The 26,373-nt window shown below is 42.4% G+C and overlaps 1 protein-coding gene and 1 long non-coding RNA gene across 5 annotated transcripts in view; one reads left to right on the top strand and one right to left on the bottom strand.

Moving 5' to 3' along the window:
* Positions 1-26,373, top strand: part of SAMD12 (sterile alpha motif domain containing 12) — a 325,419-nt gene that overhangs the window by 289,120 nt on the left and 9,926 nt on the right. Inside the window, exon 5 of one of the 4 annotated variants that reach the window (XR_014793244.1) lies at positions 7,379-7,445. The exons of the other annotated variants lie outside the window; for them this stretch is intronic. The gene's annotated coding sequence lies outside the window, so the exon portion shown is untranslated. The remainder of the gene's footprint in view (positions 1-7,378; positions 7,446-26,373) is intronic. 4 annotated transcript variants of the gene reach the window in all.
* On the bottom strand, positions 10,723-18,941 carry LOC311612221. The gene is made up of 5 exons (XR_014793253.1): positions 18,807-18,941; positions 18,511-18,664; positions 18,247-18,416; positions 17,301-17,690; positions 10,723-11,013 (listed from the first exon to the last, which is right to left on the bottom strand). It is a non-coding gene; the product is annotated as an uncharacterized lncRNA (long non-coding RNA).

Raw genomic sequence — 26,373 nt, forward strand, 5'->3', positions numbered from 1 at the left:
ATGAACTCTAGTTTGACCTCTAGGTCTCTATTTGAGTGGCATTTCTTTTCTTCTTTTTTTTTTAATATATGTTTATTGATTTCAGAGAGGTAGGGAGTGGGAGATAGAGATAGAAACATCAACGATGAGAGAGAATCATTGATCAGCTGCCTCTTGCATGTCCCCTACCAGGGGCCAAGTCAGCAACCTGGGCATGTTCCCTGACTAGGAATCGAACTGTGACCTTCTGGTTCATAGGTTGATGCTCAACTACTGAGCCACACTGGCTGGGCGTGAGTGGCATTCCTATGACCACCCAGGAGAATGGCTTAGATGCCCCTGTTATGTGCTCCTGTGGGTAGCTCATCTTGTCACAGTCTTGATTGTAATTTGTCTCCCCAATGGAGCTGCTGGTTTTGAGACACAAAACAAGGTCTGTCTTGTTCACAGATCTCTATGAAGGTAGGCCAACTGCAGGAGCAAATTGCCCAAAAAGTGTCTAAAAGCACAAACATGGTTGACTTTTATTTCTACCATGGGTAACAGTAGTAGACAAGCTTGACAGGCAAGATGGTCCTCATTTATGTGATTGTTCAGCAACTCAGGGAACCAGAGGCTCTGCCATCATTGGTGAGTAGCTTTCTAAGTTTTCCTGGAGGTTTTCTCTATTCAGTCCAGCCAAAAGTAAAAGGAATGTGAAGGAGTGCCTGATGGGAGGCTTTTTTGGACCAGGGCTAGAGCTGTGTACATCACTATTGTTCATATCCTATCCTTAGAAACTCAGTCTCCTAGCCACACTGAATTGCAAGGGATGCTGGGACATGTAGTCTTAGCTAGGCAACTCCTCCTAATAAAAGTTCTATGAAAGAGAAAGCACAAAATTTGGTGACTAGGTAGCCATCTAATACATGGTAGCCAATCAATAAATAGTTGCTAAATAAATTAATGAATCAATTAGTGAAAAAACTTAGGGCAAAATACATGCTCTTAACATATTCTAAGCAGTGTGGTACAGGATCACCTTCTCACAGGTACTTCAAATTAAAAACTCCCAAAGGGCAGAGGGCCAGGTAAAATATTGATTGCCTCAGCCCAATGGTTGGCAAACTGCGGCTCGCGAGCCAAATGCGGCTCTTTGGCCCCTTGAGTGTGGCTCTTCCACAAAATACCATGGCCTGCGCGAGTCTATTTTGAAGAGGTGGCATTAGAAGAAGTTTAAGTTTTAAAAAAAAAATTGGCTCTCAAAATAAATTTCAATCGTCATACTGTTGATATTTGGCTCAGTTGACTAAGTCATTTGCCGACCACTGGCTTAGCCATCTTCAATGTTCACTAGCTGAATGGCCATGCCTGGCACAGGACCCATCATATAGTTTATGCTCAGTGAATATTTGACTGATAAATGAAGGATTGTTTGGAAATCAACAACTGGAGATTAGAAGTGATTTAAACATCACCATGTTTATATTTTGCTGGTTAAGTGATCTCCAGTCCCCACTTCATAGGAAGAACAGTCTTGTCCAAAGTACCACCTGACATCTTGGTGTTAACAACCTTGTCCATTAGAAACTCTTCCATTGAGTTGAAACCTGGCCTCTCAGTACATGCTACCAGCTCTATCCCTTCAGGTCAGACAAGCATGTGTCCTGCAGAGGTGCTCAAACCTGGCTGCACATCAGAACTACCGAGGATGCTTTTAGGAAATTCCATGGCCCCAGGTGGTATGGCTAGAAATTCTAGTTCTGTACATCCTCTGGGTTATTCCGTTTGAAAAGCTACCAAGATTGATCCTTATATATAGCCAGTCTAGGAAACCATGTGTCTGATAGTTCTCTTTAGGTTAGAATCTTGCTTCTGTCTCTTGCTAGCTACAGTCCCTTAAACAAGTCACTTAGGCCTCTTTATTTGTCACCTCTAAAACTGTGACCAGAATAGTACCTATGTCATAGGGTTGCTGCAAGGACTGAATGAGCATTCCAGGTAAAGCTCTTAGCACAGTGCCTGGCCCATGGAAAGCCATCATTAAACATAGTTGCCATTGTCATCATTTCCCTCCTATTCCTTTCACTTGTCCTCAGCTTCCTGAGCAGCTTTGCAGGTACATCAAGCCAACCATTACAAAACATCTCTCCTCCAGGCCAGGTGCCCTCAGCTTTCTTTGTTCTTTTTTTAAAATTCTTCTCCCACATGACAGATTCATATTTCTCCTCTCTCAGACAGATTGCATCCCAGGAGGAGGGGCAGTATTCTGCACCCCAGAACTAGTCAGGATTGAAGCATCTGATACAATAAAGATAGATAATTGGGCTTCTGCTCTGAACTTCAGACTGCAGTCATTACTGGTCATGGTAGGGCAGGTCTTCCCACAGGGGAACCTGAGATGTGCAGGGTCTGTAATGAAGGAGGACACCAGAGAGAGGATCTGGGAGTTCATTTTCTGGACGCTTTCATCCTGATATGTGCTTAGTTGAGAGTCAGAGCCCAGCCCTAGTTAACTCATTAGGTTACCAGAGTTTGTTGTAGATTGTTCAGCCTTTAGTCATCATAGTCGATACCCTAGGAGCAAAAATAATGAAAATGGTGCCTGGGGAAGTGGGAAGGACAGGTCTAAAAGTCCGCTGTGAATTTAGAAAGGATGGGGAGAAAGGCCAAATGTAAAAAAAGAAAGACGAGCACTAGTTACTGATAAGGTATGGTGTGGACTGTGGGAAGACACAGTGAGGGAGAAAAAAAATTTGAACATTGGACAGGAGATACATTTTCCTGTCTTATTTGTTAGTCATGGATCTGTTCTTTCCCTTAAGGTTGAGACTTGTCCTTACATGGTGAGGGACAGCTGGGAAATGGAGAGGATAAATTCACTTATAATAATAAAATGGTTTTCTGAAACTCCATAAGAGTTCAGTCACACCCTTATGAATAGCAGTATTCTTGACTTATAAGTGAGGAAAGTGAGTCCCAGAAAAGCAAAGTGGCTTACCCAGTGTCATACACCCATGTTGTGCCAGGCCCAGGGGGAACCCTAGTCTTCTAATTCCTACTCCAGTGTCCTTCCCTCCTAATGTGGCCAGTGGTTTCTGCATGTTCCACTCCTTCACTCTCATACTGTTCCTCAATTTTTACTCTCTCTCTCTCTCTCTCTCTCTCTCTCTCTCTCTCTCTCTCTCTCTTTCTCTCTCTCTCTCTCTCATCTGCCATGTTCCTCTAAGTAGCTCACATGTCGCCTTACATTACATGTCACCCCCTCTGCCCCTCTGAAAGTTCTTGACTCCCCCAAGTGATATTTACTACCTTCTTCCTCTGTGTACACATAGAATTACTTCTACCTCAGTTATGATATGCATATCACTGAATTCTAATTATTTTTATAAGACGGTTCTTGTATCACCAGCATCTAACATGATGCACAACATATAGTGAATGGATGGATGGATGGACAGATGGATGGAAGTTCTTTCAAAGTTGAGATTTAAAGAAATGCATGAGTAACCAGCTTGCTGTCAAGGGAAAGCTGTCTGGACTTTTTGAAAGAGTCAGAATCCTTCTGGTTTAGATCGTCGTACTTATCCATATTCTGCTAGAAGTTCCACAGCTGAAATATTTCTTTGGTATTGATCTTCAAGGTGCCTCAAAGGAAAAGAGCTAGTTCCAGGCAGCAGTGTCATAGGAATAGCACAGTCTCCAGCAGCCACGATTTGAATCCTGGTTCATCAAGTTGTTGAGTATATGAATTCTTGCTAGTAACTTGGCCTCCTTATTTCTCTATTTCGTCATGCATTAAAAGGAAACAATGATGGTACCATCTGCACAATTGGTTTGTGGGAATTAAATGAGATAATAAATGTGAAGTATCAGCACTTTGGACAGTACCTGGCACAAAGGGCTGACTACCTGTGAACTCTTCCACCTTCCTACTGCACACTATGAATCCTGTGACGCGCAAAGCTGGTTGAATCTCTTCTGTATTTGGACACCCAGTTCCAAAAAGCCTGAAAATGTGATTGAAGCTACACGGGCTCTAATTCACTGCATCCTTAGCCAAGGTACTTCCTTTCTCTGAGCCTCAGTCTCCTCACCTGGTCTGTCAGAGTTGCTTGGATCTTTCAGTGAGCTAGGGAGGAACCTCTAGCACCCCTGCCTCACCTGGCTGGCCTAAGGTGTAACTTGAACTGTAAACTCCTTGGAGGTGGGTACCTTTTAATCCTCATCCTTCCACATCTGGGCCAACTTGCTCCTCAGAAGTTCCATCATAACGTTTTGCTGAGTTGAAATAAACTTGCCTAAATTGCTTAGCATGCTCTTTGGGGGACTTAGTTGAACTCCTGAACACTGAGCTCCAGAAAGGCTCTGGCCCATTAACCCTATTCCCCTGCAAGCAGTTACTGAGCGCAATGATTCCGCCGTCCCCAGTCTGGCACCGAGCCCATTCCCTCTCAGATTGCTCCTGGATCCTCTGGGGGAGCCAGAGGCCTTCGAAAGCCCTGGCAGCACCAGGTTCCCAGCAGCATTCGGGAAGCTAGGCCATGTTCTCTGTAGAGTTCATGGAAGGACCTTGTTTTGGATTCCGGGCAATCCAGCCTCTCTCTGGAGTTACGAGCCTTCCTGAGTAAAGACTGTGCCCACCTACCTAGCACAGCACCTGAAACTTAACACTTAACATATGGTGAATAAATGAAAGAACGAGGCATCATTTTTTATGAGTATCAGCCTGAAGATGTGTAGCATTTACCTAGCACAAGAAGAAGACTAGGCAGAGCCTCTGCTACCATTTTTCTAATAAAATGTCTTCTCCCATGAGTGATTTTATGACCTCTATGAGCAAAGGGCAGGAGGAAGCAACAAAATCTTTTGGCCATTTCAATATACCCTCACGTCAACCCTGTGACCTTTTGAGAAGTCTCATTTGAGAAATGTCTGTAATAGGTGAGCAATGATAATGTCATTGAATAAAGATTGATGGAAAACGATATAAACCCAGAATGTTTCTAGTACCAGAAATACTGTTTGCTCAACAAGAAGTTACATCAAAGGACACAAGCATTTCCCACAGAGGTCAGCAGTTCTGCCAGATGCTCTGAAATTCACGCCTCTGCCAAAAGCCTCCTTCCTGGCATGAGAAAGAAAAAAATCAAAACTGTAAATGCCAGTACCCAGAGGGGGCAATTTTGCCTTTTCTGATTATTGTTCAGTTGTGTCGTTCTCCAAAGAGCCAGCCTCTGGAGGCTTGTTAGACTTATAAAATTAAGTCTCTTAAAAATTATATAAATCCATTTTATTTGTGTTCGTTTTCTCCCTCTCTCTCTCTCTCTCTCTCTCTCTCTCTCTCTCTCTCTCTCTCTCTCTCTCTCTCTTCTCTCTCTCTCTCTCTCCTCTCCTCTCCTCTCCTCTCCTCTCCTCTCCTCTCCTTTCCTCTCCTCTCCTCTCCTTTTCTTTCCTCCTGGAACTAAAACTAGCCTGTAGATGTCCTGTGTGAATCTTAAAGACACTTCTATGTATGCAAGCAGCACTATTGTTCCCATAATTGGCCATATCTTAAGGCAAATGACCTGAACTGAACTATCACCTTGGTTTTCTTTGTGATTTTAAAATATTGTTCTTTGTCACTCTAGTACCTATTTTCTGAGAATCCTGCTTTTGAAGCCAAAGTATTTGGGGTTAGAAAATAAAGATCAGAATAGTCACATTTGAGGGCTAAGTGCTTTTTCTTTCCCTCACTGAGTCGTCATGACAACCTATGATGTGAGTAGATTATTATATTACTAGAGGCCCAGTGCACGAATTTGTGCACTATTGGGATCAGGCCAGGTTATCCCAGGGCACGGGCTGTAGGCAGTTGGCCGCCCTGCCCCGCCCCCGGTGTCAAGGGGACAGTTGCATATTAGCTTTTTATTATATAGGATTTGTTATGAAGGAGGGGAGTTACTAGACAAAGTGAGAATCCAGACCTGTCTGAAGCCAGCAGCATGCTCCCCTCCCATATTCATGCTCCAAAATCACTTCACCCACTCTGTGTGTTTTCCTTTAATATAGCTCCTATCAACTTCCCATGTACAAACTAACTAACTTATTATGTGTATTGTTTATTGCAAGTTTCATCAATGCAGGAATTCTTTTTTTCTGTTCTGTTCATTGATGGATCCCATGTTCAAGAACAGAGCCTAGCACTGTAGCAAGCCTTCGCTATACATTGCGATTCTTACCCTTACCTGTTTGCCTACTGTGCCACGCCACTTCTACCCATGTTCCACTGGTGGGAAAATGAAGGCCAAGAGCCACCTGGTGACATACTAATGATGACACAGTGAGCACGTTGGCAAGAAAAGAAAAAAAATCTCCTTACCGCCAGCCCAATTCTTTGCCTAAATCCCAGTTCAATCTTGCCACACTTTTATTATGCTATAAAATGAATAACTGTTTATGAGTTCATTCCCAGGCACATTATTGCTTTTATATCACATCAAAGAGCTTGAGACAGGCAAAAGATATAGCCCTATTGATTGTTCTCAGAAACTCAGCATTTCCATGTGGCAAAGAATCTGTGCTTGAGGCTCATTTGTAAGACAGGACCCTGTCTCTAGCAGAAAACTGCCTTTAGTTAGTCTCCCTCCATGTCAGCGCAGAGCCAGGTGTTCGCTTTTAGGAGTCTTGAAATCAGTCATGTGAATGGAAGACCTTTTCCTCTTCCTATCCACCAGACTCTTCCAGAGCCTTACAAGTGGCCTAAAGTCAAAATGCTGAGATGCTTTCAGCAAGTCACAGGGAAAATCCAGGTACTACCAGAAATAACATGGGGAGCTACACATTACTGCCTGAACCAGGCATGGAATCCATGGGCGTAATGTGGGGGTGAAGCCCTAGATGAGAAAGTGACAACTTTAGAAGTAAGGGTGTGTTACATAAGGGATTTGTGTTTGGTTTTCTGAAAAGAGGGCCTGTCAGGAGAATACATTTGTTTGAGCATGAATTGTTTTTGTCACCAGCAACAGAGCACACCTCCTAATCCTCCTGTTAATATCTCCTCATCCTCTTTAAAATGGAATATGTCACTCTCAGTAGAAGACATGTGGGGAGAGATTTTTTTTCGTACTTCTGCTGATGTGCCTAGACTACTTTGCTGTTACTACTCTACTCATTCACAAGGGTGAGGGACCTACTTGTAAGTTTTAACAAGTCAGGGGCCCATATGCATTAAACCTATGACCTTGAACTGACTAGTACCAGGCTCTTTTAAGGGATGCCTTGCAGTGTTTTAGGGCAGTGATGACTATAATAACGACGAGTTCTCATAAAGCTCTGTATACTTTAAAAAACACATTCTCACACACTTTTAAACTTCAGATTGTTATAAAATCATCCTGAGTGAGTTATGGCAGAGATTCTAGTCTTCCACATTTTACAGGTTAGAGACCTGAGAAGCTAATGGCATGTCCTGAGTGAAGAGGCACAAATCCGTAGCTGCTAAACGAGTAAGCCAAAGCCAAGGTCCTCTGGCTTCTCCATTTTCTCCACTATGGCATTCTGCCTCTGCCCTCATGACTTCCCCTCCTGGATATCCTTTAGGCTTCGCAAACACGTGTCAAAACCCAAAGTCATTATTATCTTCCCCTCTCAAAACAAACCTCTCCTCTTCCTCCTGCTTAATGAATTACTGTCCTCCCCCACCCCCCACCCCATTGCCCTCCCTGGCAACTTTTGAGTCCCCCTTGAACATTCCTCCTTTCTCCTGCCAGATTTCTTAGAGTTAGTCTGATTTTTCATTTTCGAAATGTCAATCAAAGCTCTTCTCTCTTGCCTCTTGTCAGCAGTACTGCCCAATGCAGGCCCTCATCGCCACCTGCTTGGCCTATATTCAATAGTTTGATTCATTCAGTAAGTTATCCTTGAACCTCTGCTATGGGCCAGGCTCTGTGCTTGGTCTAGCGAGGCTGCTCTGAGCAAAATCAAACAGGGACCTTGTTTTCACGGTGCTCCGTTCTCCAAATAGTAGCAATCAATAGTCACTCCAACAAATGTAAAAGGGCAACTATGACAATTGTCCGAAAGACAAATACATGATCACCCTACCAGCAGTACCCATACAGAGTGGTGTTTCTAAACCATATATATGATCTCAGCACACCCTCTGCTTTGAACAGTTCCTAACTGCCCACTGCCTACATGATAAAATCCAAACGCATTAGCGAGGTATACGTGTCTCTTCATGATCTGGCCCCAAACACTAGGTTATGTTGCAAGCCACTGTACTCTGCTTGCTCCCCCACCCCTTACTCGGTTAACTCATCCTGTGACTAAGCCGTAGCTAATCTTTTTCCACGTCTTGCCATTCCAGAAACATCTCTGCTCCTTCTCTCTTCCACATCCTGGCTTCCACAGAACTAACTCTCTACAAGAATGCTGATGCTCTAGCTACAGGAGATACCTGCACACACACCAGCTCAGCTTACATGCCCCTTCCTGCCCCCTGCATGTAATTAATGCTCCTTAAAGGTTTATAACACATTTCCCCATCACTCATATAGCACTTCTCCCATTAGAATATACAGAGTGGCCAGATTATTATGATCTCTGAACGCATAATAATCTGGCCACTCAGTGTTTATCCTATATAATAAAAATCTAATATATGGCTGAAACTGGTTTGGCTCAGTGGATAGAGCATCGGTCTGTGGACTGAAAGGTCCCAGGTTTGATTCTGGTTAAGGGCATATACATTGGTTGTGGGCACATCCCCAGTAGGGGCTGTGCAGGAGGCAGCTGATCGATGTCTCTCTCTCATCGATGTTTCTAGCTCTCTATCCTTCTCCCTTCCTCTCTGTAAAAAAATCAATTATATATATATATATATATATATATATATATATATATATATATATATATTAAAAAGACTAATATGAAAATTGCCCCCTCAACCAGGACTTTGACTAGCAGGCAGGACAGCCTACTGCCCATATCCCCTCCCCATGGCCAGGCTGGCCAGACCCCACCTATGCACGAATTTATGAACCAGACCTCTAATATATATATACTGAGTGGCCAGATTATTATGTGTTCAGAGATTATAACAACCTTGCAACTCAGTGTAGATACTACCCTGTTTCCCCAAAATAAGACAGTGTCTTATATTAATTTTTTCTCCCAAAGTTGTGCTAGGTCTTATTTTCAGGGGATATCTTATCTTTCCATGTGCTAGGTCTTATTTTTGGAGGATGTCTTATTTTCGGGGAAACACGAGTAGTAGTTCCTGTCTTTCTACCTCCCTTCCCATCAGATTGTGTACCTCTTGTAGGCATAGATTGTTTTAACTACTAAAGGTTTGAATGTATGTTTATTCTATTACATAGAGTGTAGCCATAAATACACAATAGAGGGGACAAAAATATTTCGTTTATGTGTCATTTCTTTTCACCGTGAGCTTCTAATTTGTCTTGAGTATTCCATCCCTCTCCTCTCCAGTCCCTGTTTAACTTTAAGAAGTTAGTTTTCTCTCCTGTTATTCCAGAGGTCTTTATATCATCATATTCTACTGTGTATGTATCTTCTGTTTTCTATGCACAAATGTTCCCCACCCTTCCTGCTTTTTCAAACTCTGGCAAAGGATAGGCTTTTCATGCTTGCACAATCACTGGTTAAATTATTACAACGTGGCCACAACGAAATATGGGAGAGGTGTTCTTTGGGAGGGTTCGATCTGTTTGTTTGTGTAATGGGGATAAAGTTCTGGGAATGGATGAAGTAACAGTCACCTCTGTTCCTATTACCTTTCCAAACTTGGCCAAGTCTAGATCTTGTTTCTCTGCTAACGTAGCTTCAATCATGATTATTGTTGATTGGTTCCCAGGGTTTGCAACAGGAAATTGAGAAACACATGAGAATAGTTGAGAATAATTCCTTGGGAAACTGCTTTTACAACATGATAAGAAGGATAGAAGGAAAAAAATGTAGTGATTAATTGAAAACAGACTCTTGGGAAGGAGGTAAGCTTTTATTAAAAATGTACACTTCTTGAGGACTTCAAGGATCTGGCAGCTGAAATGAAACATTTCTCAGAGACTATCTAATTTCCTATTCCACAGCCTAATAGTCACAGAAACAAAGTCATAAAGTGCAGGATCATGGCCAGATTATTTATGTATATCAAAATAACAGATAGATGCCTTTGTAAAATATAAAATAAAAAATTAATAGCCCAGCAGAATTGCTGTAGAGAACAAGAACATTATTCACCATTTCCATACGAAAGGACATGACAGTGGAATTATGCATAACCACAGTGCTCACTCACCCTAGTGCATGTGCCAAGAAATACTGTTTCTCTCAGCCTTAGAGGCACAACTCCCACCCCAGTCCCTCCCTCTGTGAACAGCCTAAACCATTTACCTAGAAGGCCAGATAATCTTTATCATTTCCAATGTATACCTTTTTGTTGTTGTTTGTTTGTTTGATTTTTTTAAATATACTTTATTGATTTCAGAAATGAAGGGAGAGGGAGAGAGAGATAGAAATATCAATGATAAGAGAGAGTCACTGATCTGCTGCCTCCTACAGGCCCCGCACTGGTTATCAAGCCACAACCTGGGCATGTGTCCTGACCAGAATCGAACCATGACCTCCTGGTTCACAGGTTGATGCTCATCCACTGAGCCACACCGACCAGGCTCCAAAGGATATCTTAATTTTAAAAAGATAAATAAGGACTTGAATGTTGATCATAAGGATGCCATCTGGGTAAACAGTAGAAACTTTGGGGTAAATTGTTTCATTTTTTTATTGCTATGTGACACACTACCCCCAAAACTTAGTGGCTTAAAACAGCAACAATTATGTCACAATTTTGAGGGTTGAGAATTGGGGCAGATCTCGGTAAGGGTGACTTTTCAGCCTCATATGGCATTGAATGTGGTTCCTGTGTGGTCCTCAGCTGGTGGCAGGGCTGGTCTAAGACTGTTTTCCTCACATTCCTGGTGCATTGGCAAGGATGGCTCAGCTGGGTCCTTACTCTCTCCATAGACTCAAGGCTTCTCTTCATCATGTCTCCTGCAAGGCAGTCAGACTTCTCAACAGAGCACATGGAAACTGCCTGTCCTTACAGGCCAGATCTGAATCAGACATGGCATCATTCCAGTCTTCTCCACTGGCCAAAGCAGTCAGAGACCAACCTAAATTCACAGGGAGGAGGAGCAGAACCTCATCTTTCGCTGGAAGGGATGTCAGAGAATGTGTAGCTGTTTTCCATCCACCAGAGAGTGTTACCAAAATTACTTAGCACATTTGATGTAGGATTTGTACTTAAATTTACAACCTAGCAGAATAGATCATTTCTTCATTCAGTTATTTAAAACATATTTATTAAGGACTTGCTTGTTATATGAGTAACATTGTGCTGTCTATTGAGAGAGACTGAGAGGAAATACAGGGCATGGTCTTTCCCCCTCCAGGAATGTGCGTCTAGATGTCAACCCAAGACAGAAGCACAAACAAGCAATTGGGATATGTAATAATATAATTGAAGCAGCAAGATGCACATCATAGACCAGGGTTCAGGCAAGCACAAAAGGAATGAGGTGAGCTGTCCTGAGAGCAGCAGGAAGTGCAGTGGGGACTACAGAGAAGTGGAAAGTTCATCTCGTATCTAAAGAGGTAGATCTCTTGAGCTTCAGCCAGTTATTGCCACTTGTAGATGTGGGACGATGATGCCACAACTGCCAACTTTTCCAAAGAAGTATAAGTCTCCCAATTTCAAATGTTGCCAATGAATGCAAATTAATTAACTCAAACAGACCACCACGTGTTGTTGTTTTTTCGTTTGTTTTTTTTAAATAGATTTTAATTGAGTTCAGAGAGGGAGAGAGAAACATCAATGATGAAAGAGAATCATTGATTGGCTGCCTCCTGCATGCTCCACACTGGGAATGAAGCCTACATATGGGCATGTGCCCTGACTCTGAATCGAACCAAGACCTCCTGGTTCATAGGTTGATACCACTCAGCCATTCCAGCCAGGCAAGCCACCATTTTTAGCCCCTAAAATGGACAATAAGTTCTTTAAAGATTTATAGGGGAAGAACAGATGTAGTTGACTAGAGCAGTGCTGTTTAAAGTGTGGGCTGCACACCAGTGCCAGGCTGTGAATTATTTATCACTGATCCACAGCGGAAAACGTAAATGCATTGGGATTAAGGAGTTAGGCTCTGATAGCAATTTAATATCCAAGCCTGTGATTGGTGTGCTTGTCTTTGGGATACAGGTGAGCTTTGGTGTTGTAGAACTCGGGCTACAAGCTGTTTTTGGTGTGAGTGTATAAGTAGGACCATACGTGACCAAGCAGTGGAGTAGAGCCTCCTGGTGAGGCCCCATGGAGAAGTGGGATCTCAATTAACAAATGGAGTTGAGGTAAATATAGGGAACAGAAAGCTTTTCTAAATGTTAGAAAGTGCATGTCCAAAACTCAGAGTCAGAAAAGCAGCAAGAGTCATCAGGAGAGAATTTATTTAATGAGTGGTGGTGGTGCTGGTGAGTGGGTGGGTGGTGATTATAGAAAGCCTGAGATACAGCCCTGTACAATGGAATTTATCTTGTGAGGAATGAGGAGCCGTAGGAGGTTTTCCCTTGGAGACTGACATCACTAACTTCCCAAAATGCCCTTGTCTTTTCTTCTTTCTTTGAAGGCCCAATTCAAACCTCACCCTTTCTAGGACCTATCTAAGCAACAGCACTCACTTTCTTATGTAAAGCCCAATAAACCTTCTTTTCTGCATCCACTATAGAGATATTGTCATTCCTCCCTAGTATTTTAAGCACTTTGTGTGCAAAAACTCCCTTATCCAGCTCTGAGTCTCCCTCAGAACTTAGCACAATCTCTTGCCCATAGTGGATATACACTTGGTATGTGCTGATTAGCAAGGCAGGTAGTTTTTTAGGGAGAATAATCTGGTAAAAGCGTTTTGAATAGATTAGAGCAGAAGAATAGAGAGGAAGAGATTAGATAAGAGACTATTGCAAGGACCTAAGAGATGAAAGCTGGGACCAGGGACTGGAAAGGAAAAGGGAATGTAGGGGAATGTAATAGTGAAGAACAGTGTGGTGTGTGTGTGTGTGTGTGTGTGTGTGTGTGTGTGTGTGTATTATTCACACAAAGCCATATCAGTGGTTCCCTAAAGTCTCACACCATATTTATGGGTGGTTGATATTTATCAAGAAATATTCAGAATAAGCTCCAATACTTAAGTGTTTTCCAGGTTACTGAGAGTTTCTCTTTTAAGCACCTAAAAAAGTTTTTTTAATCTCTCCCTGTGCACAACAGTTTATTGGTTATGCTATAGTACATATGCTGCTATACTAAATGGCCCCACACTGGTGCAATTCAGTCCTTTTTCTATTTCTTCAGTCTTCTACCAACTATTACTAATTGGTCCTGTCTATAGGACCTTGGACTTCTATCCTGCTAGCTTACTCTCAGAACTTATGCTGAGCGAAGATGCAAGGACACTGCATGCATCTCCATGGAATAGAGAGCACTTGGTAACAGCCATTTTTCTTGCAATATATAAGCTTCTTAAAGGCTGTCATTGATATTTAGATTTATTTCCATACTTTGTATTAGTAGTTAGCAAACTTCTGGGGGGAAGGAACCACATAGTAAATACTTTAGGCTTTGTGGAACATGCAATCACTAGCAAGAAAGAAATAGGAGCTTTGTCGTCAACCAGCAAGTCGTGGCAAAGAATTACAATTTCATGAGGTACTATAGCTTTAATGCAAAGATAAACCTGGGTATTGAATTCAACACCACATTTACTTACTATGCTACAGTAATATGCCTCTACACTAAGTAGCCCCAGACTTCTGCAACTGAGTACTTTTCCTCCCCCTTGTGATTTCCAAAATAAATTTAACACCACGTTTCTAATGAACATCTATACCCATGGTAGATGGCATCCTGCTAAAATGCTTTCTGCTTCAGTGATATATGGAGTTTCTCTGAGACAAAAAAAAAAATCATCTCTCTCCTGAAGCCTCTTTAGATGAACATTGCCTTGCAAGTAGAAATGCCTGACAGTCTTGCCTCTTTACACCTTGATGTCTCTAACAAGGGCAGCCACTCACCACCAGCTCCCACACGCTGAAGAAACCACAGTCTCAGCACACTGGCGGCTAGATACATGACATCCTGGCACAGAAAAGTGAGCAGCAATGTGAAATGCTGTTGAAAGTGAGATTGTGGTCAGCCAGACTTTTGTCCCTAAGTGAAGCCTTACCGTCATAAGACAAATGACTCCATGTGTCTCTACTCTGTCAACAAGTAATCTATGTCTCCTTAGGATTCCATCCTGAATAATCAGTGACTGAGATGAACGAATCCCCAGTGATTCTTGCTTGTTTCCACAAGAATGTTATTCTTTGAGGCCACCACAGGGTATCTTAAAAAGCTGGGACATATCACAGGCACATTTGTACCTAATCATGAACTTGGCTCCCAAATTCCAAGCTAGGTTTAAGAATATGTGTGTGTGTGTGTGTGTGTGTGTGTGTGTGTGTGTGTGTTTTACCAAAACTTTTCCCCTCTTGAATATTTTTTTAATCCCTTTTTCTTTCCTAGAATTCACCTAGACTCATCTCATAATATGGTCAGATGTCAGCTAAGGAGTAAGACAGAAGGAGCCCTACAAGCCATGCTTATGCCTTAAAAACTTCAGTGTGTAGAAAAATTATGCAAGGGTCTCTGTCCAAAAGTCAGAAGATTTAGATTCACTTCCAGGTTTCACTCTTCAAGTGTCTAGACTAGGTCTAGCTTAGGACATCTGTGAAAATTAACAAGGCACTGAATTTTGGTTATTTATTAATGCATAACCAACTACCCCATATTTTAGAGGCTCAAAACAACAACAGCCGTTATTTGGTTTTGATCTTCTAATTTGGGTAAGGCTCAGTAAGGTCCTCTTCTATTTTCCCCACATACTGTCAGCTGGAGCTTGGAGAGCCACATCCAAGATGGGACACTCAAATGGCTAACAAGTTAGTCTGGACACATGGCTGGTTGCTCAGCTGGAATGTTGGCTGGGAGCCTCGATTCTCCTCCATGGGAGCCTCTCCGTGCATCTCCTTGGCTTATTCATAGCATAGCCACTGAATTCCAAGGAAGATGAAGCTGACATTTCCAGTCCTCCTAAAGATTAGACCCCATATTCTGTTGGACAAAGCAATCTCAGGTTTGGCTGAGGTCCAAGGGGGTAGAAAAAAAGACCCCACTTCTCAATGAGATGTAGGCAGAGAGGCTGCAAAAAAGAATTTGCAGTCATCTCTCACATAGTGTTTGGGAAAATACATTGATTTCTCTGGAGATCATTCATGGTTTTCTAGTTTCTGAAATATACATTTTATCCAGAAAGAATCAGATTTAAATCCAGCATTTTATCTATTTGCAAAAATATGAGGCCAGCCTCCCTGCACTCTTTCAAGGGTTACCATTCTCCATTACTTAATGGGGAGGGATTTGAAATTTGTTGGGCATCTGTTGGGTGCAAGACCCATATTATATGCTCCTTCACTTACTGTATTTCACTGCATCCAAAATGCACTTTTTTCCGTATTTTAACAGTTTTGAATTGTACATTTGACAATGTAGGCAGCCTTATAATCACTTTAGGTCATATGGCAGTCATGCATGCATGAATTTGGCTATGATTATTTATATTTTCATCACTTCACTCATGTTATGTGTGCTATTAAAATTTCCCCTGTTGAGTTTAATTGCTATTTAAAAGTGCTTGAGAAGTATTACACTATAATTTGACATTAAAACAAAAATTTATCTTGTATGTCGAAAGTTATAGAACTAGAGAGCCATTAGTGAGGCCCGTGAGTGAAATTGGAAGCGTGACCTCAATTTCATACATTTTTGCAAACCAGCAATAGTGAGTTTCGCACTCCTTATGCTCTCACAAGTAGATGAAGGTGTGTTGAGTGTTATTGCAGGCCTGCATGAGAAAGTATCGCCTATTGTACACAAGCTCATTCCTGAAGACAGAGGAATTGCCAGGCCCTTCTGACTAGATGAAAGGAATAAAGCGACCAAAAAAAACTATTAAACAAACACAAAATGCATCTTGGATACAATGAAAAATAGTGGTTCTCACAAAATCATCTTCAAAACACACCTGAATTCCCTCCTTTTACAGAGGAGGAAGCAGTGGCTCAGAGAGGTTCGGTCACTTAGCTGGTCTCAAAACTTACAAGTGGGGTAACCTGTTATTTTCATTATTCCCACATCGATTCCTTCAAATGATAGGACCACACAGGCTGGTGTTTCTTGGAAGATATGAATGTTGTCCCTAATTGTGCCTGCTGTCCCTAACAAACCTCACAAATACGAATGCAATGCTGTTGCAGTCTCCTGAAACCAAACTTGAACTCTCTAGAGAAAGAGCATTCCATGGGGCTGGGCCATTGCCCAAGATTCCCTCACAATCCTGTTGAGAAGAATAACCAATAAAAAGGCCTGTTTGTGCAGAGTTTTTTGAGGGGTCACGTAATCCTAAATAGTTGGAACAGCTACTCTGAAGTAGGAATCATTTTAAGTAAGAACTGCTTCCCAAGCCTGGAGATCAGGAGTTTGTTTGAAGAAGACTTGCCGAAACTGTAATTCTAAGGCAGTCCATTGAACTTCCCTCAGCCCCTTACAGAAGAAAACAGTGGTTTGGGCCACTGCTGCGCACTGACCCTAAGGAAACAGTGGGAGCTTCCCTGTCTCTGTCCGGGTCACCACCATGGGCAGCAGCAAGGGTCAATGTTTACTATAGAGTTGCTCTGTTTAGAGAAGATGGTGATTGCTCTGAGGCTGTACAAAGATGCATAAAACACAAACATGAAGTTTCCCAAACTTGGAGCGTATATAAGGCATGGAGAAGATTCCAGACATATCTGTAAACACCAATGAATAACCCCCACCTCTTTTCGCTGCTTTCTTGGAACCCTGCCCTTCTATGATAGCATGCAGGGCTTTATGTAGTAGTGGTTGCCCACGTCCATATCTCCATTAGACTGAGAGCTTCCTGAGGACAATGAAGCTTTGTTTGTTGTTTGTTAATCCTCACCCAAGGATATTTTTTAGAGAGTGGAAGGGATGGGGAGAGAAAGAGAGAAACATCTATGTGAGAGAGACACATTGATTAGTTGCCTTACACATGAGCTCTGACTGCTGCCTGGGATCGAGCCTACAATGAAGTATGTGCTCTTGTCCAGAATCGAACCCTTCAGTCTTCAGATCTTACACTCTAACCACTCACTGATCCAAACCAGCTAGAACAGGGCTACTTATTACTCACCTTTATATCCCCAGTGTTTTGCATAGTCCCTGGTACCTCGATGGAGAAATGATGTTTATTTATTCCATTGTTCACCCATTCACTCCACAAATGCATCCATACAGTTCCAGAACAGAGAGGGAGGTTATGTGACTATGGAGAGCCTTCTGGAAGTGGCCTGTGAGCTGGCCCTGTAGCAAAGGGAGAACTTGGGCAGGAGACTGAGAAAAGGAGGGACCATGTAAACAAAGGACCAGCAGTATGGGAAGAATTTCATCAATTACTGTGCCTGAGTGCATGAGGCTGGAAGGAGAGGCCGAAGCATGATCATAAAGGCCCTGGAATATTCTTACCAAATGGGATGTATTAAGCAGAATGCCCCTCTTCTCGGACATCAGGAGATGGTGTTGTCTGGAGGAGGACAGAGAATAGGGATACAAGGTCATCTCATTAGAAAAATGTGGTTGGAAATTTTCTTCCATCTCACAAATGATGGGAAATAAATGTTGCATTAGCAAGAACAGCCTCCAGGTCTTGTCTGTGATGCTGATGGTACTTCCATAGGGAGGTGGCAGTGCATGGTAAGAAATGGCCAGAAGGCCAACTTCCATCCTGGCTTCTTAAGGTATTCGCTGGGTGATCTGCCTCGGGGTGCCGAAGTTTTCTCAGCTTCTAAGTGGAGCTGATAATCCTATCGACCTCAAAGCTGTTATGAGGCTTAAAGGCAATGATGCACAGAAACCCCAGGGGAATAGTACTTCTTGGCACATAAGGGGTCCACAAATGTTGACTATCATCATCCCTTCTCTTCTGTGTACTATGGTTTCCTCATCCAAATGGAGATAATAGTACCTGTCCCAGCCCATTCCTCCTGAACCCTGACAGAATCAAATGCAATTAAATGTGTGAAAGCAATTTGGAAGGTAAGTGCTGCATAGTGCTATGTGGCGGTGGGGCAGTTAATTACCGTGTCCTTGACTGAAAGTAATCCTAAGAGCCTGGGCTGGAAGGTAGGGAGCTTGTGTGTCTCCAGGCTATTGGCCACAGGTGTGGTCCCTGAATATCCTCTCATAGGTCAACTTGAGGGCCTTAGCATTTGACTGGTCCAAGATGACATAAACAAGGGAACAGGGACATCTACAAAGCAAGGAAGAAATAAAGTTTAAGCCCTGCAGCCTTGTAAGCAGTGCTATTTCAAACATCATAGTCTTGGACATCTGGGCTGTATTACCTGAAATCCCATTAAACCTTCAGTCTCATAATTCTGCAGAGAACCTGGTAAATTGCAAGATCATGCTGATGGCCACCAGCCAGTTCAAGCAATTAATCACTATGGTCCCCAAGCAGGTTAGCAACTCCTCCCACGTGGGTTCTTGAAGGGAAAACTGTGTACACAAAAGAAATAGCCCAATTCATGCAGTTTTCATAGCAACGTGCTTTGTAGCTCTGCCAACACAGAGAAATTATCTGTTATCATTAAGACATCCAAGCCTCATAACTTTTTCCTCCATGGAAATTAGTACTCACCAGCCCAGGGAAGATCCCCAAATCTTGTTAGCTGTAATATAGATTACAGACTGCTGAGAGCTGACAAATCCAGTTCAGACAAAACTAAGCCCTACCCTTTCCCCACTCTTAGCATTTTCTCACTTGAGGGAACTCAACTTGAACTGAGCTCTCTTTGCTTTTAAACTTTTCTAGAATGTCTGGACTATTTGCATTCTCTCCCCCCCCCCCCTTCCCCCTCCCCTTGTTCCAGGCCAAAGGGCCAAAACCCAGAGCAAAGAAATAGCCTGTCTTCAGAATCCTGGGGGACATACCCCAAGGTGAAAGGACCATAACAAAAGAACTGTTTCTCATGAGAGTTTTTGCTTTGTTTTGCCAAGTCAGAGGGTTCATGTAAATGAGATAATGTTCTGCAATTCAGAATGTTTACAAAGTCTTTCCTAATTACTATTTATTTATAGAGTTATTCTGGGAACACACTGGAGAAAGAGGGGGCTGCCTGGAGCCCTCCCTACAGAAAGCAGGGAGGAGGAGAGAGGGGATCAGAATTAAATTTACTACATGGGTGCAAAGTTTTGGGGCTTCACCTGGCTTTTAAGGTTTCTTCTTTCTAAAACCTTTTTACCAAATCTTTGAGTCTTAGTTTTTAATGCTACAAAGATACACTGTTCAATATGCTAGTCATTAGGCACATGTAACCTGTAATTCATTTAAACTTAAACCAATTTAAATTAAATAAAATTCATTTCTACCAGGCACTAGCCACATATCAAGTGTTCAGTAGCTACATGTGGCTAATGGCTGCCATACTGAGCAAAGCAGAAGGCTCCATGGGACAGGGCTGCTGTAGATTAAGGAATGCTATGGCCTTGCCACTCGTAGACAAGCATTGTGTCACCTGAGAGCACCTTAGACCTGTGTGATCTGCATTTTAACAAAATACCCAGGTGACTCAGAGTCACTATAAAATGTGAGAAGCACTGTTCTAAAATATCCTCCCACTAAGATTCTGTATGGTGACATCCGTTATTGTTAGCAGCATTATTTGTTCCTATTTATTTAGCTTGTATGGCATTGTTTCAAAGAGATACTTCTAGCCCCCTGAGACTTGGCATGCAAAAGGAGAAACACTAAGTGTACCTTGTATAATCATTAAAAAGTGTGCTCTTCTCCTTCTCTTTGAAAAGCTGCAGGATGTGCAGAATTTCGTGGATATATTTTTTCCTAAAGAAGTGACTCTTAGGGAATATTTTTCCAATAATGCCATTGCCTTGGTCAACAGAGAGGCCTCTGAAATCAAAATAAGAATAAATAGAAACACAAAGAGGGGGATAGATGGACTTTAAAAAATAAAAGGAACTTGAATTATTCATGCTGTTGACGAACACACAGGGTGCCATGCCCTGTGACTGAGTGAGGGGGAGTACAGAGCAAGGCGAGAAATGAGGACACAATCACTCAGAAGATCATCTTCCAGCTGGTCTGATATTGTGGAGATGGGGAGGAATTTCTGTGGCAACTTGGATTAAATGTCCAATTGTATTTTTATGCTCTCTCATGAGATTCATTGTTGTTTGAGCCAGTGGACAGGGTTTTCTTCTAGAAAGTCCTGTAGGCTTTTAGAGCGGCTATAGGAATTTAATGACTTGAGATGCTTGCCTCTCTGTCCAGTGCAGAGAAGTGTATCACTGAAGTTGCCTCTAATTGGCTGTACAAATGCCTCCCTGCTGAGAGCATATGACCTGGATACTTTCTTCCAGAAACGTATCATCCCATATTCACGTGGTGCAAGGCGGTAGCTACTGTTGTCAGCAGGCTTTTGATTCAAGATGTCCATACAGTTGGGTGAGGTTTTGCCATTTCCCTGGGGAAATCATGACTTGAGACTGAATGTGACAGATGTCCTATATTATCACCAAGAATTTATAGAGTTCAAATTCCTAAGCCAGTTCTCATTAGAGAACAATGCTATGGCCCCCAAATAAATTCTGCCCTTGCTTTAGGAAACTGCTAACCTCACTCATGTAGCTTTCATCAGACATTCATTCATTCATTCAGCAAACATTTCAGAGCACCTTTCATATTCTGGGCAAAATTGCCACACCCTTCAGAAAGAAGAAAGCAGCATACTTGCTACCTGAAGAAGGGTGGGATAAGGAGCAGTGGTGCTTAAAGAGTGTCCCCAGACTAGGAATATCGGTGTGCCCTGTAAGCGTGTTAGAAATGCAAATTCACAGAACCACTCAAGACCTACTGAATCCAATTCTTTCCATTTGGGGCCCAAAATATGTGATTTATTAAGCTCTCCTGGGGATTTCTACATGCAATAGAAGTCAAGAAGCATTAATCTAAAGACACATGTCAACAAGGAATTTTGATATAGTATGATAAATGCAATGATCAGTTCGAAACTTCCCCCAGCCCTACAGGCCCCAAGGCAACATTGAGCATTTTAGTAAGTGCTCAGTGGAATACATTTTGCTTCTTTGCTTGGTTGATTGATGCATGAATCAACCTGTAGAAACTAAACAGTACTGGGATGATGGAACATACCTGATCCTCAGGATTTGGGATGGTTTGGATAGTTTGCTTGGGTCTCGCCACTCCTGCTGGTACCCCTCTAAAACCCAATGTTTGGAGCAATGCATTATAACCAGGTTTCTTGGTATTTTATTGTATGACGTGAACAAGACTATAAGCCAGTTTCCCCACTGTCTACACACTTTTCTTTGCCTAAAGGACAACTAACTACTATCTAAGCACTGGGGAAAAGATGTAGATGATTTTCCCATGGATTTGTGCCGAACTGGCTTTATAAAAATCACGGAGCTGCTTCTTAGACATAGAGAGTTCCAGACCTCCCTCTGGATGTTCTTAATCAATGGAAATGGAGAGGGGCTAGACAAAAAAAAATTGTAAGAACCTTTTTGAGATGAGTCTGATGGGCTTACGTTTAAGAATCTCAGAGTTTTTAAAATCTTGGAATCCAGAGACTCAATTTAAGCTAGAGGAACCAGAGTCCATTTCCAAGAGGATTTTGAGGCGCATAGTATAGACTAGCATCTCTACTTATAGTTGAACAGTAAGGGGTTCTATGAATTTGCATTTCTAACATGCTTACAGGGCACACTGATGTTGCTAGTCTGAGGATCACTCTTTAAGCCCCACTGCTCCTGATTGTTATTGGTTTGTGTGTTTGTTCCCTAGGGCTGAAAAAAAAAAGAGAGGGACAATTTGCATAGAAGTCCATTCTTTTGTCTCTCACTCAGAGGAGGGGTGTGTGTGTGTGTGTCATGGTGGCTGTGGTGGTGATGGTCAAGGTTCACTCATCTAACACTCCCTAGAGAGAGGTGTCAGCCCAAGCCAATGAGGACTACAGAGCCACGTATAGAAAGACTCCTATTATAATCAGGAGCCAATCACATTCTAATTGAAACATTAACTCTCTTAGGACTGAGAGAGTAGGAGACAGAGGTCAAGGCCTTCCTATAAATGATTGCCTCGAAATGTTCCCATGGGCCCTTGGATCTCATATTTCCTGCTTAGCACTTCTGGAATCAGCGGGCTCCTGACATGTCATAACCAGATCAAGGGTCACAGACTGGCCTACAGGCTGCAACCTGTGTTAGGTTGTTTATCTCTCCGAGCCTGACTTTCTTCATCGTTTTATTGCACTTCACTTTATTGTGCTTCACCAATGTTGCATATTTTATAAATCAGAGATGAGACCCTCTGTTTATTGCAATACTCACATTATTGCAGTGGCCTGGAATGAAACCCACAGTATATCTGAAGCATGTCTGTACTGAGGTCATGGTATTTAACTCCTCAGATTGCTGCAAAATGGACATGGGTTCTTAGCATGAGGCTAGGCATGTGGTAAGTACTTGGTAGATGATAGTGCTTACTATTGTAGTCATTGTTGGCTACAGATGCTGTGTTAGTAGGTGTTCTCCAGAGAAACATAACCAATAGGATATATTGGTTCTCCAATAGAAGATATATGTATATATCTATAGATAGGGATCTAGAGAGCAAGAAAGAGAGGATTTGGCTTACACAGTTATGGAGGCTTAAGATCTGCACTCCAAGATCTGTGGCCAGTAAAATGGAGACCCAGGACAGCTGATAGTGTAAGTTCCAGTCCAAAGGCAGGAGGATACTGATGTCCCAACTGAAATACAGGCAGAGAGTCAATTCTCCCTCACTCTGTCTTTTGTTCTACCCAGGCCCTCTGTGGATTGATTGAGTGAGGCCCACCCACATTAGCAAAGACAATCTGCTCTACTCAGTCTACTGATTCAAATGTCAATCTCACCCAGAAACACCCTTACAGACACACTCAGAATACTGTTTCACACCCCAGCTGGCATGGCTCAGTGGTTGAGTAGCAACTTATGAACCAGGAGGTCATGGTTCGATTCCTAGTCAGGACACATGACCAGGTTGCAGGCTTAACCCTCACAGTGTTAGGAAAGGTCACAGTTTGTATGTATCACCTTTTTTATTCCCCTAAGCCCACTGACATCCTGATACCCATAGTGTCTGAGATTCTGACCTCAGTCTTCATGCAGTCAGGGGTAGGGTTGACTTCTTAATCATACTCTCAGAGACAAACATCCCTCCACTTGTTGGGGGGCAGGCAGTGGCAGAAATGAAACCAGTACAACTGAGAATGTGTGCCACTCCTCCCACCAAAGGGCTGGTATAGCAGAGTTTAGTTTTATTGCCACATCAATCTTCCTTTGTCCTTCTTTTATCTCCTAACTTCTCCCATACATACTAATTAATTAATTGAGCATACCTGTTTAAATCACCCAATCTTGATTCTTATAATAGCTTGCCTGTGAGGATTCTAAGAGTTAGAAAATGATTTAATATTAGAGGTTTTGATTACATTGAATATAAAATCAAATAAAATGAGCAAATGATGAATAGAAGATGGGAGTAAGGTTTGAAATTAGCCATATTTCCTGTACGCACAAGAGGCACACTTATGTTGGTTTTTATCTTGGCCTATTTTAGGAGTGATATATTTGGCTCACAACCAGGAACAAAAGATAAACAAGGGCCTGCATCCTCTAAACCAACCTCACACTATTGCCATTTTGAGCCTGATAATTCTTCTAAGTAGGGGGCTGTCCTATGCATTCTAGGATATTTTATCAGGGTCCCTGGCTTATACCCCATTAGATGCCAGTAGTACCCGCCCAAGCTGTGACAACCAAAAATGTCTTGGGCATTGCCAGATGTCCCCTGTGGGCAAAACTGCACTCAGTTGAGAACCACTGCTCTAAACACAGGAAATATTTTAGACTGTTAAGTAAGACCTACTTTCTCTAGGTCACACGTCTTATGTATGGTACTTTACGTATAGGATTCGCATTTGATGAGCATTCTTCTAGCTAGACAAACACAACTACTTGCTTTCTCTCCTATGTTCTCGTTGGAACAAAGGAATTTGCTTTCCCAACACATTTCTTATCGAGCCAGGAAAGCACTGTGGTGAGAACGGATCTGGTTACTAGTCTCCACTCTATGCATTCTGGCAGTATGGCTGTGACAAGTTAATGAACTTGGTCTCAGTTTTTTTTCTAGGTGTGTTATGAGGATAATGCAATTTAGAGCTCAAAGATGGCGGTGAGGAGTCAATGAGTGGCAGCCTATAAAACTGTAGTTGGCCCATTGTAGCTGCTCAATAAATGTTAGTTCTGCTCATTACTGACTCTTATATGGGGGCCACTGTTGGTGTCACTCCTTTGGAATGTGCACCTCACACCTTATATAAATAGTCCCACATGGAAGTGCAATTCAGGCCCACCCCAAATTCCTCAAGCCTGAGTCACATAAAATACACAGATAGAAGATATGGCTCTTCTTTTTGAATGGGAGATACCACACCGCCTTTTCTAGAGGTGAATCTTATTTCTTCCCTTCAGCCCATGAGAGGTGAGGCCTCCTGCACACAGTAGCTGTGATTCTTCCCCAGACACGCCTATCCCTTCAGCCCCTGCAGCTGGAGCGGGGAAAAGCAGAGTGGACACAGTCGGTCCCAGAGCTGTTCTTGACCGCCCTGCAAGGCCAGCATTGCCTCCCAGGCCAGCCCCTTCCTGCCTTTGATGTGAACCCTCCGTATCAAGGAACTATCTGTTAAAGTCTGCGCTCATCTGGGGGAGAGTGGAAGCCAGAGTATTGACTGTGCCCCTGGCAGGCAGGGAGTTATCTCTTGGAGGCTGCAAAGGCTTGACCTCCAGGCACATCGTGTCTTTGTCCTGGCTCCCAGTTTTGGCATTAGAACACTGCCCCATTTGTGTTTCTGGTTTCTCTAGGAAACCTTGGGAATTTGTAATAATAATGATGATGATGATGATAAATAGTAGCCATTACTTAGCTGATAGTTAGTATTCACCAAAAACCACACAAAGTGCTTTTTCTACCATTACAGCAGCCCAGTGAGGTGGTGATTATGATCACCATTTTAAAGTGAAGACACTGAGAAATTCATGTTTCAACATTATATAACTAGGGAGTGATGAGCTTAGGATGTCAACCCAGATCCTCCTGATTCCAAAGCTCTTAGTCACTGGACTCTAACGTTTCCCTACCCATCCAGACATCCAGGCCATGAGACTGCAGAGGAGTTGGGTCCCCAGAAGCCTAAGTGACTAATGTTGGCCCATCACACAGAGATGTAAAGGGAGAATATTGAGGAACCACAGGTTGAAGAGCCTAAATGTGCAATGGGCTCAGCCCGTGTTCATGGCTATCAGTGTGATTGCTAACGTGAGATACATTCACTTGTCATCAGCTACCAGGGGCTCATGTGGAAAACGGGGTTATTTGGAGAAGCAGCGACTGCGATGTTAGCTGACCCTGACTTGGGATGCATAGTAGTTAAGTAGCATTCACTCTCTATCATCATTATTCATTTTTAAGTTTTATTTTACAGCTTATTCTTAACCCTACTTTTCCAGAGTTGCTCATTTTCCAGAGCTGACTTGAGCAAAGGTCTTAAGGAGGCTGGACTGTGTCTGGTTCCTAGAAATCTTTCCTGTTCCATGTACTGCTCCCCTGCAACTCGCCTTGCATGGAAGACTTTTACTCATGTGTCTTCTAACACCCCTTCAGTAGTATTAGAATATTATCTCCTAATGCACTTGTGAAGTATTTATTTTCAAGGTACTATTAGTGAGGGAACACAACCTTGGATGCTATAGTCAGTTAGTGCTCACTGGTCAAATCTGCACCCTTGGGAGCCTAATTTTTGTGGTTGATTTGCAAAATATTGTGATGAGAATAATAAAAATTCTAGTATTTTCATTATTTCACTTACAGTGCTTTACTATGCATATGTGTAAGCTTTATATTGTAGTATATCATAACTGTTTACCACGTTGTTCCATAATCATCATAATTATTACTTTAGTGCCCATGCAATCATCCATCTTGTTAACACATCATCATTGAGGAGACTGGTTGTTTCCAGTTTTTCACTATTATACAAAACCTCTAGGTTACGTATTTGTGTATACAGCTTCTTTCATTTTTTGTTATTATTTCCTTAGGATATACTCCTAGAATGGGATCA

Source organism: Pipistrellus hanaki (genome assembly GCF_964339955.1).
Source record: "Pipistrellus hanaki genome assembly, chromosome: 17".
Taxonomy (NCBI): domain Eukaryota; kingdom Metazoa; phylum Chordata; class Mammalia; order Chiroptera; family Vespertilionidae; genus Pipistrellus; species Pipistrellus hanaki.